The sequence below is a fragment of the Sinocyclocheilus grahami genome, unplaced genomic scaffold (genome assembly GCF_001515645.1).
Source record: "Sinocyclocheilus grahami isolate Dianchi unplaced genomic scaffold, SAMN03320097.WGS_v1.1 scaffold1645.1, whole genome shotgun sequence".
NCBI classification, from domain to species: domain Eukaryota; kingdom Metazoa; phylum Chordata; class Actinopteri; order Cypriniformes; family Cyprinidae; genus Sinocyclocheilus; species Sinocyclocheilus grahami.
In genome coordinates this window covers 109,909-129,824 of record NW_015506824.1, presented here as the reverse complement: position 1 = coordinate 129,824, position 19,916 = coordinate 109,909, and positions in this window count along the sequence as shown.

Genomic DNA, 19,916 nt, shown 5'->3' with positions numbered 1-19,916 from the left:
TGCTTATAACCGAACAGTTTTAGGGGCACCATTGGCTTCTATAGTATTTTTTTCCTACTATGGCAATCAATGTTGCCCCAAAGCTGTCTGGCCTCAAACATCCTTCAAAATACCTTTGTTTGTGTTCAGCAGAACAAAGAAATGTATACAGGTTTGGAACAACTTGAGGGTGAGTAAATGATACCAGTATTGTAATTTTTGGGTGATTGATCCCTTAAAGTATTTCTTTGAGGTGTATAATGGTGGAGCTTTAAAATGCCCCAAAGCTGTCTGGCCTCAAACATCCTTCAAAATACCTTTGTTTGTGTTCAGCAGAACAAAGAAATGTATACAGGTTTGGAACAACTTGAGGGTGAGTAAATGATACCAGTATTGTCATTTTTGGGTGATTGATCCCTTAAAGTATTTCTTTGAGGTGTATAATGGTGGAGCTTTAAAATCAGCACACTTTCAAAGAAAGTCCTTCCTAAAAAATTTAGAAATGTTTTTTGTAGTACATTAGTTATGCTGTTATTGTTCTTATTGTGTAACATTGTATTACGCAAAGCAATTTTTGGGGGGCGTGGGTTGAGGGGAATGAAGTGTTAGTTTTAGTTTTGGATTTTGCTTTTATATGGGCTTATATTATACTTTAACAGATGCATTTCAAACAAATTAGCTATGTCTGTAACATGTCTCCTGTATATTTGTAATATGTATGAACTTGTGTACTATTGAAAAAATACAGTATTTCTTTCCAATAAATGTTTTTGCTTATTGCCTTACTTAAAAATCTACAATATTAGGGTGCTAAAATGCTTGTATTTATTAAAAAATTAGCACTTATAGTTTACCAAAGCTTTTTTTATTCTGTTATAACATGTGTCTCCTGTATTTGTATAATGTATGTACTGTTGTGTACTATTGAAAAAATACAGTATTTCTTTCCAATAAATGTTTTTGCTTATTGCCTTACTTAAAAATCTACAATATTAGGGTGCTAAAATGCTTTTATTTATTTAAAAAGTAGTACTTAGTTTACCAAAGCTTTTCTTATTCTGTTATTAATTTTATCTGGATTTATCGTACATTTGATCATAGTTCTATTTAATTTATTAAAACACCACTGCCTGGATAAAGCTTTTATTTAAACAAAAATCATGTTAAATCAACAGGAGGTATGTGGCACAAAAAGCATAAAAACAACACAAAAAAAATCATTTGACAAAAGTTAAGTAACAAACAGAAATAAATTATGTTGAGAGAACATAATAAAAATAAGTGCAACCGATGTACATATTTTGTTAATCCAACAGGGTTTTTTTTCAGTGCATGCAGTAACAGGAATCAAATGCAACAAAAGTTTTATTTGTATAGTTTTCATAAAAAATACTATGTTTCCATGTAAAATAATTGCAAAAATAAATAACTTGTAGAGTTACATTTAAAAATATATATTGTGCTGGTTAACTATGGAACCTGCTCACAATAGACTTCATTTCTGTCAGTCACTTTACTGCTATTGCCAAGGATCTTGCACTGTCACTGTTTTTTTCTCTTTACTAATTACATTTATATTCCTACATTGCATTTTATATTATTATATTTGTGTATGAACTTAATATATATTTAAAACTATATTTTTTATTAATTCTGTTTCATATTGTATTAAGTTGGTAAATGTTCAGTAGTTTCTATGTCTGTTGCTAATACCAAAAGCAGGTTGTCTTAGAACTGAAGAAGCATGAAAAAGAATTTCACTGAACTTGGGATAATCTGCCAATAAAGCAAGAAGACGGCAACAATACAAATAATTAAACATGGCAAATAAATACACACATAAACAGTGCAAACAATAAAATAATAATAATAACCATAATACAGTGCAGCACTGCATATCTGCTTAAAGGGATAGTTCACGCAAAAATGAAATTTATGTCATTTATTCACCCTCATGTTGTTCCAAACACAAAATAAGTTTTCTCTGTTTTCTTTATTTAAACAAACCACATGAATTTGCCAATGAAATCGGAGATTGCTTGTAACTGACATTTGTACATTATGCGCTCTTTTAACAGGGATGCTTTTATAAATAACAACCTGATGCACACATATATAGCAAAGATGCACAGATAGCAATATACTGGTGGGCCGTCAGGGCCAGCAAAGCCTTCAGAGGCAGACCAGCGGGGAGATGAGAGTCACAGAGGTAGGTTAAAACACATGTAAGTTATACACTTTTCTTCATCGTCTTGTATGAATTATTTTAATGTTACTTGCTCACTTTCCTAGTAAAGCTGTGCTAACCAGTATTTTCCTCCCGCAGTGCACTGGCAGACCAGCGGGGAGACTCGTGAAGACGAAATAAAGCAGTAAGAGAACGTTAAGTTGTTAGGTCAACTTTAAAACACATGTAATCACCTTATTTGTTTAATACCAATGCTGTCTGTAAGATATAAATACGTTTGGGTGAGTAAATGTCTCTAAGAACATCGGATGGACTGTGTTTGTGTCATTTTGTTAGGTTAATGCTTCAGCTACAGATGATGTATGTTTTTTAATTGTTAATTGGGTTTCTTTCTTTAGTAATGGCATTCATTCTCGCTACATAAGATACGTATCTGTTATGTAGTGCCCTGTTATACTGCATTACTGTGTAATATTTATGGTTTCTATAGCCGTGGCATCATTATGATGGTATGAAGAGATGGATTAATTCATGTAGGACGCCACTGAAGGCCTAGGTGTAAAATGCACGGCCCGCCACTGCAATATACACACTACCCATGTTTCAGATTGGGTGCTGTGCTTTTATTTCCTAGAGCTGATAAGCATAAAGTGCCTAGGAGAAAAACAGTTAATGGTAATAGCTGACTAACTGCTGTGATTTGCTGATGGCATAGAGACAGAGAAAATAAAAAGGGAGTGATAAAAAGAAGGGGAAGGGGGTTTGACATTTTCTGTTAGCTCTAATTGGGGCATGGAAGTGGCACTGTCATCAGGAGCTGGGAACCAGCTCTAGTCTGGGCATGTCAAATCTCGATCACTCAGGAAAAGACAGACCCTTCTTACCCGCTGTCCTGGGGCAAGTACGGACAGCCCCAAATACTGCTGAGCACTCCTGCAGACCAATTAAAACCTGCAAATCACAATCCTGCTCTCCCTTAGAATCCTATCCATCTATATGAAACTGTATGAATGTACATTGTAAATATATAGATAATATATAGATAGAATAAACCATAGAATGTAAATCCTGAATAATATTTATATATTCAGTATTAAAACGTTATATACTGGAATTTTAAATAAATATTCAGATTTCATATAATTATTTCTTGTATGTTCCCTCCTATTTAATTAACAGAACGGTGTAACCAATGATCAGTAAAGCTTTATATAAGGCTATGTTTGTTTGTTGATGGTATTAACAAATGCTATTTTCTCTTATTTGTCTCAATACCTGTACAAAATGTTTGTGTATTGAACACCCTGCAAAAAGGAGTTTAGTGCTCAATCCATTAAGCTGCACTGTTAGCTTTGTGCAGCTAAAACAGAAGACATATTAGCACTGTGACGGGTCTCAAGGGAGCGAGTGCTGAGGACAGTGTAGACTCTCTCAGATACCAATCACTGCACCCAGGGGCTTTGTCTTCACAGTAAAATCTCATTATCAGCCAGACCGGTACAATTTTCCATGCATATCTGCATATTGATTCCCACTACAGACGCCATTGACTAAAAGAGTACGACGGCTGGGCTGCCAGGGCTGAATAAAACGAGTCGAGCTGATGATACGCCAGGGATGGGAAATCTGACAATAACAACCCTGAAAGTTTGATTTGACTGAAAGAGTGATCCACTTTGCCCAGAGTACAGTAATTTTGAGATTATGAGTTGCTCTATGATGGTTGTAGGACATATATGATGTGATGGGTAATTATGGCGTGTCTTGGGTCGGGCTCGTCAGCGGCAGCCAACGCAATCAGCTCAGTGCAGAAATAAATGGGTCAGGAGGAGAGCCGCTGATTAAAATCACATTGAATGGGGTTTCCTTGCTGATTTCCACTGCTGGCCCTACATCTGTTCACCTACGAGGAGATACAGAAAAACAGAGATGGCAAGCAAACGTCTGTGGGGAAGGAACGCACACGCTGCACGCACGAGCACGTCGATCCGCATTATCGCACACATCAACAGACCTGCTCGAATCCTGTTAAACAGATGAATACGAAACGTCTATGACACATATCAAAAGATTTTTATTTAAAACATACTCATTTCTGCTTCAGCGTACTCACTGAAGCATAACTAAGTGCACTGAGCCACACGAGTCAATAAACCTGTGTGTGTGTGATTGTGTTAACCTGTGCTGGACTGAATGGCAGGTGGGCTCAAAGGGCACAGTGTGCCTGCTGAGTGGGCAAGGAGAGTGGAGCAGCTGTAACCGGGCCCACATGGCCCTTAACGGCCCCTCACGGTCCCTGGCTGTCAGAGTAAGAAGCCATACTGAGGGTCAGCTATACCAGCACATCACCAGCTAGAGGGGGGAAAAGAAAAAAAAAGAGTACATATATAAAAAAATGATTGACACTGTATTTTTTACGTAAACAAAACTGTAATTCAGTTTTACATATTTGGTAGTGCTAATGTGGTCACTGACTTTCTGTTTTGAAGAAATACTCAAGAGACTACGAGGGAAGCTAATATAAGACTAAGACGGAATTGAATAGAATAGAATAGAACATAACATAATATATATTTTATTATTTTTAATATAATAATATAATATAAAATGATATATAATTTATTATTTTTTATATTATATTATAAAAGTAATAAAAAATAAATAGTTTTCACACTTTCTCTGTATAAATACTGTTTATTAAAATTACACAAAAACACATAACACACAAACATAAAATATTAAATATATATCTATAAATATATTTAGAAAGTATATTATATTATATACTAATACAACAACAATAATAATAATAATGTAAACTGCCTTTACCTGTATGCATCCTAATGATTAAAACTACATTTAAATCTAAACGTGTTGTCCAACAGGGAGGTGAACTGATTATATTGCAAAAGTTGTGTAAAAAAAAGCTATCCATTTTATGCACATAAATATAATTTCACATCCCACTATAAACAAACAGAGATAATGGCTGGTCAATAAAGAGATTATATTTCCCTCTTGTCCACAATCCAACACGAGACACTTAGAGTCACAGAAAAACAAGCCCCACTCTAGAGAAATAGTACCGGTGCCATTTAACAGCTATGTGAAATCAATATAGAGCTAGAAATGGCGGGAAAGAAACATCATATTAAACCATTTATTGAGGTGGTGCAGTAATTTACACTTGCCATTACAAGATGGATTGAGGCGATATTTATTTAGCCAGAAAGCTGGCAGCGGGGATATGGTACAGCAGCTGCCGCGGTTGCCAGATGCTTGAAATACACCCTCCGTCCATCAAAACCCCTCCCTTGATGATTTCCTCCTTGTTGCAACCTGACAACCTTAAAACAACTGTATAATTAGAGTGGCATCTGCCGCGCTGCGTCTCTCTCTGGATCAATCAGGAAACTTCGGACTGAATGAGACAAGGCAAAATGACACAAAGACACAATGAGAGGAACAACTGATCACAGCTCATGAAATGGTGCTGCAGGTACAATAAAAAGAGAAGGCTGTGATTATTGCCTTGAGCTAACCACAATGATATCTGTTTGTTGTCAGAAAATGTACTTGTGAAAGAGTGTTGTCACATCCCTCCGAAATGAATCAACACTGCTTCCATCTGCTGGTTAAAATTTCAAAATGATCAACATTAGCACATCACAAGACACCGTTATGCAGTAAAAACTACCCTAAAAACTCATCCTGAGAGGAATGAAAGGCCTGTTCAAAAAAACACATTACAAAAGTTTAAAAATAGGCACTCATCATACGCCTGCTATTAACATGGTTTTCCTCTAACCTCAGTAACCCCAGAGACACCGACTCTTAATTAAAGACACAGTGAAATGGCACAACAGATGACCCTCTCCAGACTAAAAGAAAGATGAGAGGAAAGGTTGATGCCGCTAGTTGAAGGTCTGATACAATATATCACACAAATGGATTGCTATGAAGACATTTCACTAAGAATGAATTGCACCTACACAACATTAGCTTCTGCACAACATTAATTGCACCAAGCTAATAGCACAAATAGAGCCTAGTTTACATATAAATGTGGTGTATTTGCTCCAAAATGAATGGCACCGACTTAATTTACTGTAAATACTCACAGTGCAGTGCTATATCAGTGTATTTAGCATCTGGTTAAACTGGATTGTGGTTGTTTAGTGCGTGAATGAAGGTGTCCTATGCAATAAACAATTCTAGTTCATTTGACACTTTGATTTGTGTGTATGTGTATGTGTGTGTGTGTGAACTTGAAATGAGAAAGGTTCTCTGTTACTGAGAACAAGTCTGTGCTTGTTCATTGTGATTAGCATTACACTGCTACATCTCATCTGAGCAGAATGATCACCTCTACATTTAGTCCGTATCAGAGCTGTACTCATAATTCTCAATGCTGCCGGCTCTGTGAAGGGAACTGTATTTATTTATTTGTTATTTTATTGAAGCAATTTATGAAAGAATAGACAATGGTTATGGCTGAAAATCTGCATAACTCTATCAATGCAAATAAACATCAGTAATTCTTTCCAAGTCAACAGTACTCATTCGCGGTGTTTGGTGTAAAATGTTCAATTACACACTCTGGATTTAAAAATGATTCAGTTTATCATGATTGATAGTTTTTTGTCTGGTAATGAGGTGATTGTATACTTGTTTCCTGCTGTAAAACATGAAATAAAACGATTTTTGTTGTTTATGAGCATCTGCATTTGAGGACAATAGATGTTCTGTAAATTGCACACTCCCTCTGCTGGACAGAGATTAATATCTACACACACAATCATAACCACTGAGGAAAATGGACAGAATAAATCATGAATAACTCAATTACTTGACATAAAACATAAAATGGTAAAAAAGGGTGAAAAATATTTTAAAGGCCAAAAATTAAGCAAATATATATATCCTCCTACATAGGCACTATATATATTCAGACTTATGACCTTTTTTTAGGATTTATGATTTTTAATTCTTAAAATTGTATATAATTATTTCCTGTTTGGCCCTTCATATTATATTGTTTCTAAATAATATATGAATGAGAACTGGTACCAAAAATGTGTGTTACTAAGTGGGAATGAGACAGCGTTTCTGCAGTTTTCTTTATTACATTATAAACATTATAAATAGCATTAAAACATGTTTCCTCATTATTCTCCTGGTTATCACACTGTACACATCAGAATGAGGTCTGCACAGCTACATGCTGATCTCTTAGATTCATACCCTGGGGTACCAGCAGAGGTCTAAAACACCCTCATGTCTCAGCCAAACACCATGATCTATGTTAACCAAAAAAAATAAATAAAAGTAAGCGATAGATCAAGAGCAAGAGAGAGAGGGGGAAAAAACACCCCGCAGTGAAGCACACGACTTAAATTAAAAGAGGGGTGGGGGCAGGCTTCAAGGTTAATTACATGAAGAACTTCCCTGTTTGAATTAAAATCACTCACTTCATGCAGCACTAACATAAGGAGCATTCAAACCCACACAGCGCTTTGGATCATTCTTACGGTGCAGCACATTTTAACTCTTGACCCCCTGATAAGAGCAGCACTGGGATTTGCTGAATGCTCCGTCTACAGACAAGAGGAGTTAGATGACAAGTTTAGGGTGAATCGAAGTGCAAGCGCTCATGTAAGGTCATTTGCATGCCTGTGAAGTGCGATTACATGTGAGTAGTTATATTTTTAATTGATTCGAGACATATTACGCCCTGTCTTTATATAGTAATATGGTAGGAATTTGTGTATACATACCTGGCTTTATTCATTTTAAGCGCCTGTAATAGTTCTAATGCAAGGATGATACAGTATTGCTTTAGTATTAGTAAAAGAGTAGTTCTGGTAATCAGAGGCCTGGTTGGCTGGAATTAGATGGAACAGAATGCAAGAATAGATCGCTGAGGAGAGTTCAGCGAGGAGGCATCATGGGTTCGCAGGCAGTATCACAGAACACCCCTTCCACTCATCCTCCTCATCTTCCTCCTCCCTTTCTTTCTCCCTCCGGCTGGGACTGCCACAGAAGAGCAGAGATGCCCAGAGAGACGGAGAGTGAGGGAGTGAGGGGGCGAAAGGCAATACAAAACTTCGGTTTGATAAAGAGAGAGAAAAACATTACACATCAGCAGAAAGGAGGAGGAGGAGAAGGAGAGGAGGAGGAAGGCACTCTTCAACTTTCCCTGCTGTTCCCAGCTGTGTTACAGCAGAGTGCTAGCCTTTGAAGAGCTGGTGGCCAAATACACACACACATGGATATTTTTCCCTCCAGATAACCAACCAACTGTTCCCTCGCTGGCCTTTCCCTGACTCCCACCCCCCCACCCGGCGCCGGAAAAGATCACATAGTTTCTTTTTTGGCTTGTTTGGTTTTAAATAATACATGATACTGTGCCTTATTTTGCCTATCTACATATTATTAAATATGGAGAAAACACAGGAAGGCGCAGCACTTTCAAACGCAGTATAACATTGAGTTTTCGGTCGCCCACACATGCTGTTTGGTGCACGGCTAGGTCAAAAAACAGCATTTGTAATTGGAAACTAAACTCTTAACAATATCAAGCTGTGATTCAAAGAAAGGCCTGTGGTGAAAGGGGTTTTACACAGTTTAACATTTTTTCATAGATTTGTTTAGCCTGTAGCTGGCCGCTATGTTTTAAAAAAAGAAAAAGAAAAATATGCCTCTACCTACATTTTTTTTTTTAAATGTACCTATACATACAATTCTCTGCAGTTTCCAGTTGAAATTACTCTAGTGGCAGTACCAGCAACTTTTATTCCTATTCACATAAATTCTGATTACAAGGTCAGATTATTAATTAATAAAGACTTTAGTATGGTTCCTTTAAAAATACTATTTTATGATCTCAAAACACCTTTTACACAGCACATGATTTGCTGTGGTAAACTAGTATATTTTAATATTTGTATCATGTTATGTTCTCCATACACTGTATATGGCTTTTCATGTTGTAGTAAACTTGCTCAGTAGCTCACCTGGTACAGCATTTATGATGCAGAGAGTGTTCAGGTATGAGTCCTGTGAAACACAAGTCACAATAAAAGTGCTCAAAGCAAGCTATAAATGGCACGGTTGCTTCAGAAAATGCTTTTTTATCTCATGTTTTGCATTTGTTATCACTATCGGTGAAGGTTTAGTGTAGTTGGTATTACAAATACAGAGCATTAACCTTTTAGCACCACAGACATTTCATTTCCAAACTGCAGCAACTTCCAACATAAAAAAACATTGCCACATTCATGCTCATCTGTTCATCTGAAAATTGAACACACTTTTAGTGCCACTTATTGAACATTTCACTTTGAAAGTCTCGCGAAATGTGCAAAAAGCTAAATAATATCATTTTGCAGAAATGTCGCCGCAGGCACATATTTCAAATGAGTCTGGGCTGACATTTTCCCTTCAAACAGCTGTGAAAATAAGTTCTCCAGATCTCAAACTCCATCAGTTCGTGCAAAAGAGTGACTGAACGAAGAATGGAGAGAAAGAGAAACAGAAAGAGAGAGAAGGAGGTGTCAATTGCTAGCCGTCAACTCATCTGATGTCCTCCCCATACATCCAGAAGCGCTCACGTGTGAAAAGCCGCCGTAACTTTCACCGGGGACATTTTTGACGAGTAGTGAGGAAAGAGTTTGACAGATCCGGGCGACGTCAGGCCGTCTCTGGGCCATTTGGCATGCGGTGGGCGTCTGGCATACTGAAGACTGCCTGTCAAACGCCTATGACTCCATAGAGTGGTGCGGGGACCCTACGGAGCGGCAGATGGGCCATTAAGGTAGTATTAATGTAGATGCCATGACTTTTCCCACGCTGACTGGGACATGCTCTTTAGAACTGCGAGCAGCTGCTGCCATTTACTCCGACAGCTCCCCGCTAACTTTGGGCCAACTGGCAGAGCTGGAGTTTTTATACTCAAGTAAAGCTAGTTAGAAATTGCTTTCAGGGACGCTCCTGAACATAAATGTGCTGTCAATAAGATGTAAGCACACAATATTGTCTACTCGCATACATTATTGCTTTAATATATCAGCTATAGCTTGCCTTAAATACTGTGTGGATTAACATACACCTGCATTAGCAAGTTAAGAAATAGGACTGTACACATGCTAACAATTATCGTTCTAATCACAGGCAGCAAATACTGAGCTGTAATGTAATGTTTTCATATTCATTTAGCCTCTAAGCACTAATATCATGCTTTAATTGGGAGAAAATTGGCTGTTGCTGAAAAAAATACAGGATAATCAGGAAAAACAAGCATAGATAAGCACTCCAATAAGACACATTCTACTCCACTAAATGAACTGAAATGGGATATTTTCAGACCATTAACAAAATCACATAGACAAAATCCTATTAGCACAATTATTTCTTTCCTCATTGCAATTTGCAGAATCAGAGACGTCTAAGCTGCACACTTTCATGGCTAGTTAGCACAGGAACCCATTCCAGATAAAGGAGAATATCAACCGGCAGGCACTCGAAACAAATGTATCTTCATCAAATATCACAAACAAATACCAAAGCACCTTCTCCTTTCACATAAAAAAGTAAATGTTGTCCGAGTAGCTAGCTATATTCAGATTTGTTTGGCGATTTGCATTTGTGTCACAATATAACTGCGCATCAGGAGAGTTAGCAAAACTCTGCTGCTAACACTTTGACAGAATTTCATGTGTGGCTCTCGTTCGCTCTCAGCCAAATTACTTGCAACTTTATTGCTGAAAATGCAGTGGAACTAATCCAGCTAATCGGCGCAGCATCTGCTGTGCTTTCTGTCTTTCTTTCACTTAGCCTCCCAGGTTTCTTTCTCTCTCTATCTCTCTTTTCTCGCTCTCTCCTCCAGATGAGTTGAGTTCAAACCGTGCAGTTTGACGTAGGAGTGAAATGGATTTATCGCAGAGGTGGACGTTCGCATATCTATTTGTGGCAAAACCTTTCACGATATTCTCAGTTCGGTTTGCAGCTGACAAACAGATGGTTCTTGGCTATGAGGGTTGTCATGATACCAAAATTTCAGTAGTTGATACCAAATACCGAAATGTCATGATTCTCAATACCAATAATCATAACACGGCAAAATTGGTGGTTATTTGACTCATTCCTTAATTTTTAAAATGTAAATATTAATGAATTGATCATTTTTTGTCAGTATTGCTGTTTTATTAATATTAGAACAATATTAAAGATAAAAGAGAGCAGCTGACTCTATTAGGCTGCAATTACAATATAAGGCCGACTGCACCAATCCAATATTTTATTACATCCATTTTTTGTTTTGTTTTGTTTTAAGACAAAACTGACATATCTCATCAAGATGATTGTTTTCACTAAGAAGAGCACTTAATGGATCTCTCCTCGATGCTACTTTTACTATTTTTATTTATTTTTTTATCTTTATTTTTTATTATAATATCGACTTGACACAAAGTACCAATACTTCTGACATCCTTATTGCCCATCATGTTGTACGTGGAGACCCATGCTAATGAAGCATTAACTAAACAGGCCTCGTGATTGAAGGGTGGTCACAATGGGATTCGGTGTCTCTGTAAGGACGCTATGACAGACTGTCTTTGACTCGTATGCACTGCTACTCAATCAAGACCTCATATCCTGTTTGTGATCAGCGAAACACCAGAATGCTACTTGTTCTGCCATCCCTAAAGACAAATCTGATTGAGATCCCCTTGACGCGAGCCGTGAGGACACTCAAAGACAATGAGAAATCATCAATGTAGATTATTCATCCCCAGGAAAATATGTAGCAAAAAAAAGATGAATATTTTTTATAGAAATAAGTATGCATGGATTCATACAGCAGCACAAATCAATTAATCAATAAATGCATTATAATTTAGGCCACAAGAAAGGCTTCTAGCAAATTATATCTGCATATTCTAAGCCAAAATAAAGGCAAGTAATATCTGCATATTCAACTATTCAACATAAAATGAAAAGCTTTAGACAGAGAAAAACTGAAAGGCCCATTGAAAAGTTGAATAAAACAGTTTGAACGGGCAAAAAAAACTCTAAAGGGATCTCCAACCTGCAAAAAAAAAGGGGATCCCAGTCTTTTTTTAAAAGGTGAGCATGACTGCTTTGCCATGCAAATGCATTCAAAGTCACTCTAATACTGTGCAGTTATTGTAGAGCAAATGAGCAAAGGCTTTACATTTGAGAGAACAGCACCTCCGATCGTATGATGCAATATCCGTGTGTGGGTGTGTTACAAAATAGGTTATTTCAGCTTTTATATATTTATTTATTTATATATATATTGCTACACAGCTGGAAGAATAGCAGCATTAGCTCAGCACTAGAAGCAGTCTGTTATTTGCTAACAAGATGATTAACATAAAAAGGGAATGGTAAATGTTATTTTCCAGCGCCGCACGACAACAGAGATGCAGTAATCATATTATTATTTGTATTTATGTTGTGATTAACCAGACATAATGCTCGTTCAGGCTGAGTGTCTTACAATACCTCGGTTTTGCCACACTTCAAAAAATGTTTCATGCACAGGAACAGCAGTGTTTGGGGAAATAAAGTATTGCTGTGGGATGCGATCAGGAGAGGATGGCGGCTTAAAGAGTGGAACGGCGTGGAGAACGAGAGCAAAAATACATGAACGTACAACTCAATGTGTGATGCACACACTTCTCACACAGGAGAAAGTGTTGTTCCCTCCGCATGCAGCCACACATATATACACTCACACACACACACACAGAGCTGGATAAGTTTGGCTCGAAGCATTTTGCTAATAACATGCAGAAACCAGAAGCTCCTCAGCCGAACAGATGAGAAAAGAAAGAACCTCTTTCCTCAGAGGCCAGGCCAGACGAGCACACACACACACACAATCCATCAGCACACAAGAGACAAAGACTGAAAGAAGAGCTGCAACACAAGCACACATCACACACTACACACAGTAAACTCCAAACAGACGTTTAGAATATCAGTGTCATATATGAGCAACAAACCGCACACACCGATGTGTGATTGGCCTTCCCGCTTAGAAAAAAAAAATAAAAAAATTCCATCATCCAAGCATGACATGTCAGAAACAATTCCGACTTAATGAGCGTTTTGGCAGCTTCTGTCGAATGCAGACAGTGATTAACCAAACACTTCTGAGTACAAGGCACAGTGGTGCTCAAAGAAAACAGTGATGATCTCCACTTAATCGCCGCCAAGCCCAGAGCATCTGCCCGGCCAGCGCTACACACCCTCTCCGATTGGCTGTCATATCTCCCCAGAGTCGGACGGCCATATGCTCGGGCTCCGCCGCTCACACCCGAGGAAGTTCTCTTTCTGACAAAGCGTCGGTGTAAATATGACATTCAAACAAGTGTGCCTATTCAGCCAGAACCAAGCAAGCCAGTGAGAGACAGGAGAGATGTGGGGAGAGTGTGTATACGTGCTACGAGTTTGTGTGGGACTCAATGGATGATTTCCTCACATTTTGGAACAATTTTATTTTTGGCCTTTTTGCTTTTTTATTACAGGGAGATGGAGAAGCAGGGGGAACGGGAACGAGATGAGGATTGGGAAATTTCTTTTTGGAAAATGCAGAAGGGATGTGTGTGTGTGTGTCACAAACACACACACACACACACACACAAGACTGCAACATACCAACACCTGCCCCCCCGAAGGGGAGAACTAAACTATATATATTTATATATTAAAAAAAACTAAAAACTAAATCAGAACCAGAACATGACCAGAATGATAATATGAACCATTATCTTTGGACTTCCACTCAAAGAATTAGTGATCAAAAAACCGAAGGGATGTGTGTGTGTGTGTGTGTGTGTGTGTGTGTGTGTGTGTGTGTGTGTGTATGTGTATGAATGCTTGTGTGTGTTTACTAAGAACAAGAGAGCTGTAAATACACACACACACACACACAAGCATTCATACACATACACAGTATTGAGGAAGCTACTTTGAAAATGACACTGCAAGGCCTACTATTTTTATTTTATTTTATTATAAGCCACTGTTTTATTTTAAATCAAATGCACATTCAAAGCTAAATAAATAAATAAATCTAGCAAGTTATATTAATTTACTTCAATTAATACATTTAGGGGAAGAGGTTGGGAATAAGAGCTTTTAGGAACATGATTCAAAAATAAATATAAAAGTAAATACAAACTAACTATTTATTTATTCATTTATTTATTTATGCTAAAATCAATTTACTATTTATATTTATTAGGGGGTTTATATAATAAAACAGTAAGGTAATTTTAGTAATCAAAAACTGAATGCTATATGCTGATATTGTGATATAGTTTTTAAGCAATATTTGTCTTGCAAAGAAAGTGTGGATCTCAGTTTGAGTGACAGCATTACATATAAAGATCCATTTACACTACATCCATTAATTAATAAAGCTATAAAAACACTCAAATGTCCCTATCTGATTTGACTACAAGCTAGAAAAAAAGAAGATCAAATAAAATACATCACAAGAATTTCAATCAATATATACAGTATATATATTCTATCTATTGAAAAAAGAAAATTTTTAAAGCAGCTGAGTTACAGTAGTGAAGAATGTTAGTAGTGTCACTATATTGAATTACTCTGCTAATATATAAAACACACACTAACATCTGCATCCATTTCATGTCCTCCATGCACATACCTACCTTCTCATACCCTTCTACATATCCACATTGCCCCTAACAAAGCCTCTCTACATGAACCTCCCTATCAAATACCGTCCGGTGTCCAAACATGAGAATTGGCCCTTTGTCGCCCCCTTTCCCTATACAGCCCCACCTCAGAATGCAGATAATTGATCCAGAGAGCCATTGTTCTGGCCACTAGATTAACTTTCATGTCCATTCACAAACCAATGTGGCTCTTGAGTATGACATCAAAATAATGTCGATCAATCCATTTAATAGTAAGGCTTATAATGGGCTACTGTAGTAGCTGAAACACTAGTGGCGATGCTGAACAATAGCCAAACAGGTGTGAGAGGAAACCTTATCAGGCTACAGATAAAGAGGATACAGTTATAGAAGCTAGAGTTACTACAGTCTCACTGACCGGTTACTGTAGTACAGAAAGCCAGTTCTCCAGACTAACAAGCATTCTCACAACAAGGAACAGTATCATGTATTGAGCCTGAGGGACAGCCTAAGGAAATTGAGTGAAGACCAAAGAAACAAAGAGTGCTGTGGAAAGGAGTTTGATGCTTGTCAAGAAGCAGGGCAGGACGAGAGGCCTTGGGTAATGCTAGATTGACAAGAGAGGGTGAGCTAGGATCAACAAGACACCCAAACCCACCCAAACACACTCACAGTCACACACATATCTGGGCAGATGGCCAGATGTGTGAGAGTGTGTGACAGGATGATGGACGTTGGGGGGTGGGTGAGGAGATGCACGCATACGCACTTGGTGGATCACGCAGGGAAACTTGACATTGTCAGCGAAGATGAAAGAAGACCAGTTACATATAATGCAAACACACACATACACACAGATGCAAGGGTCCCTTCCCAGGCTGCAGTCAGGTGTTTTAGACTGGAGCGTTCTGCCAGGTGGTCATAAATTGAAAAACCCAAAGAAAGAGAAATGAGGGGAGAACTCACTAAACAACAGTGAAGACTTTGGCATTCTTTTCACTGCAAACATATTTCCTTTATATTCGAATAATAGATTGTGACTTTACAAAACTAGTGATAGACAGACAGACAGACAGACAGACAGATAGATAGATAAATAGATAGTCGGTCAATTTAAATTCCAAATGAACTTCCCGTGAGCCATGGCCAATTCAATTCAAATTCACAATCATGAATTGAAATAGAGCCAATTCTTTATTTTTGGTCATATTTGTGACATTATTTGCATAAGTCCTTAAATCAGGTAAAACAGCATATAATGCATGTGCACATGAACAATGGCATAATTCTTAGTTAATTCCCTCTAGAAAGAGAATAAGAGAGTATTCCACATTGAACAAACGCTTAGCATGTGAACAGCATCTGCCCTTTTAGGAATCACAGCTGCATCTGGTATCCAAGCACAGATTTATCCCAGCCTTATGTCCACAGACAAAATGTTCTAATCTATGCTATCAAAGACACTGAGCTGAGAGAAGAGAAGCTGCACAACACCTATATTCAGAATCACACTTCTGACTTTTCAGTTCTCAAGGGCCCTTCATCATGTGTGCAAGAGTTACATGGGAATCAAACATGTCTATAGTTCAAGTACAGCACGCACATATTGCAAAGACAGTAAATGAAATGGAAATACATGAACTGCCTAGTGAAATGTTACTCTGAGGGTAGCAGGACAGACTCAGGGGAGAAAATAAGTGCTATTGTCTGTGTGTGTGTGTGTGTGTAATATGCAGTGTGGAAGGACTGAGTAGTCAAGAGGCCCTTACATACAGTCATTTTAGCAACAGCATCTATACACGTTAAGAGGCACTTTTAAATGGCCACTTCAGCCAGGTGTGTGTGAGTAGAAAGGGTATCCAATAGAACGAGTGGGCAATACTGAGCTCGAGCAAGTGGTCCACTTCACATGAGGGTATCCTTAACTTATCCAACACCTCATTTTGGCTTTGTTTTTTTGCCATCTGACAGCCAGGGCCATTTGAGGTGGCAATATCCACACAACACACACAGTCTCGAGAAATGCAATTGAGATTAATCCATCACTCCAACTGCCCAAATGATTTCGACACCGAAGTAATGATAGCTTCTCGATTAAAGCTGCACTATGGAACTCCAGCCTCTCTTTCGCCATCTGTGGTTGAAACATAAAACTGCACATTATTAGCGGAACAGTTTTTTAAAATTATTTATTTATTTTTTACATCAGCTCTACTGCTTTTCTGCTTGGATGAGTGTGATAGGTATGTACAGTATATGCTTGCCTGTGTCTACCATATCAGAGCAAATCTGACTAACTACACCAAGACTTACTGACTCCAGTAAAAGAAGAAAATGCTTCTACAAATGATTTTATTTGATAAGAAAGAAGTATATTTGCCAAAAACGACTTGACTGCTCAAAATATAAAAATATTTGTAAATCAAATATTTACATTTGGTAAGTTTTTTTTTTTTTTTTTGGTACACTCTTAAAATGCTGGGTTGTTTCAACCCAATTTTGGGTCAAATATGGACTAACCTAACTGTTGGGTTAAATTTTGGTTTCATTTTTAAATTCACTTTTTATCCCAACAGTTGGGTTAGTCCATATTTGACCCAAAATTGGGTTGAAACAACCCAGCATTTTTTAGAGTGTATTACTAATTAATTTAATTAATAATTCAGCAGAGACACATAACATTGATCAACGGACAGAACAGACAGTTTTAATGTTACAAAAGATTTATATTGCAAATAAATGCTGTTTTTTCTATTCATCGAACAATCCTGAAAAACATTTTTTATCATGTTCTCCATAAAAAATATTAAGGTGCACAACTGTTTCAAATTTTGATAATATGATAATAGAAATGTTTCTTGGGCATCAAATCACTATATTAGAATGATTTCTGAAGGATCATGTCACACTGAAGATTGAAGTAATGGCTGTTAAAAATTCAGCTTTGCCATCACAGGAATAAAAAAAAGAAAAAAAGAAAATACATTTGTAATGTCAGTATATTACTACTTTTACTGTATTTTATAAAAAAAATGCAGCCTTGGTGAGCATAAGAGACGTCTTTCAAGAACATGGAATTTTTGTTCATTTTCATTTAAAACAATCTTCTAACAAACTTCTGACACCAGGCTCATGGAGGCCAAAAACTGAAGGAAAGACGACAGTAATGCTAAAGCTGACTTCCTGCATTATTTTTCAGTTATGAACATTATAATGCTTTTTTGAAAAAAAATTAATTTAGAACTTAGTGTAATATTACAATAATGATTTATGAAATACTAATGAACACCATTTGCCCACGCAGCCGCCGCCTAAAGCAGACCGGCACTAACTCTACGATATTGTTTATCCCTCGTTTGCAGATACATTTCTTTCCTCACTCTGTTTATTTCATATCTCTGAAGTATTCCCAAAATGAGGCACCTGCGTGCACTGCCACCCGTATGCTTGTTTTCTCCGTGTCTGGAAAATAACAAATCACCGTCTCGCATTATTTCCGGTGTGGTGGGGAACGAAAGGTCCTTGCCCCATGCGCTCTCCCCTGAGCGCATATTGATTGCAACAATGCCTCAGCTCCGACAATACCGCCGAGGGGTCAACACCATTTCCATTAGAAAGTTTGCAAGTTTCAATTCACAGCATTTTTTCCCCTCTCGATGTCTTTTCCTTACGCTAACACCCCCCCCATCCATCCTCGGCTACTGATAAACACCAAGTATTTTCAATGTCTGAGGGTTTGTTGTGCAACTCAAACCGCTCACCCTTGGCTCTGTAAGTGGGTGTTGCAGTGCCTATAGGAGGCAGGGTTCTCGTACACCGCTAGAGAACGTTAACCTGCATAACTGGGTCAAAATGGCATAGCAGGAGCGAAGAGCTTCTTTTGTACTGTGTGCGCATGTGTGAGTGTGTGTTTGTGTATGTGTTGGAGAATGTGTTGGAGTGCCTCAGGTCTTGTGAATCACATTTCCTGAAGCTTTAGGATGGCATTATATACTGTATAGCGAGGGGAAGAACTTACCAGACAAAAACAACGTCTGAGTGTCATCCACTTATTCTCAGGGCATGGCTGTCTCACAGGAGGAAATGAAGCTCGGAAACGATGAAGTGAGCGAGAACATTAAACGAGCCAGTGTTTACTTTCTTTGTGCTAAGTTACAAAAAAGTTGGTAAAAGTTGTCTGCATGGTAGGCAAATTAAAATGTTTTAATGATCTCTTTTATCTGAATAATTAGAGGCAACACATGAATAAATACTTTTTCCGTTTTAAGGCCATGCAGTCAGATGGATGGATGGATGGATGATAGATCTGTAGCTAGAATAGTAAATAGATGATAGAACGATATTGTAGATAGAACAACAGAGTGGATGGATGGATGGATGGATGGATGGACGATAGATCTGTAGGTAGAATAATAAATAGATGATAGAACGATATTGTAGATAGAACAACAGAGTGGATGGATGGATGGATGGATGGATGGATGGACGGTAGATATGTAGGTAGGATAATAAATAGATGGATGATAGAACGATTGATAGAGCAATCAATAGATGTCATTTTCATTTAAAACAATCTTCTAACAAACTTCTGACACCAGGCTCATGGAGGCCAAAAACTGAAGGAAAGACGACAGTAATGCTAAAGCTGACTTCCTGCATTATTTTTCAGTTATGAACATTATAATGCTTTTTTGAAAAAAAATTAATTTAGAACTTAGTGTAATATTACAATAATGATTTATGAAATACTAATGAACACCATTTGCCCACGCAGCCACCGCCTAAAGCAGAGCGGCACTAACTGTACGATATTGTTCATCCCTCGTTCGCAGATACATTTCTTTCCTCACTGTTTATTTCATATCTCTGAAGTATTCCCAAAATGAGGCACCTGCGTGCACTGCCACCCGTATGCTTGTTTTCTCCGTGTCTGGAAAATAACAAATCACCGTCTCGCATTATTTCCGGTGTGGTGGGGAACGAAAGGTCCTTGCCCCATGCGCTCTCCCCTGAGCGCATATTGATTGCAACAATGCCTCAGCTCCGAC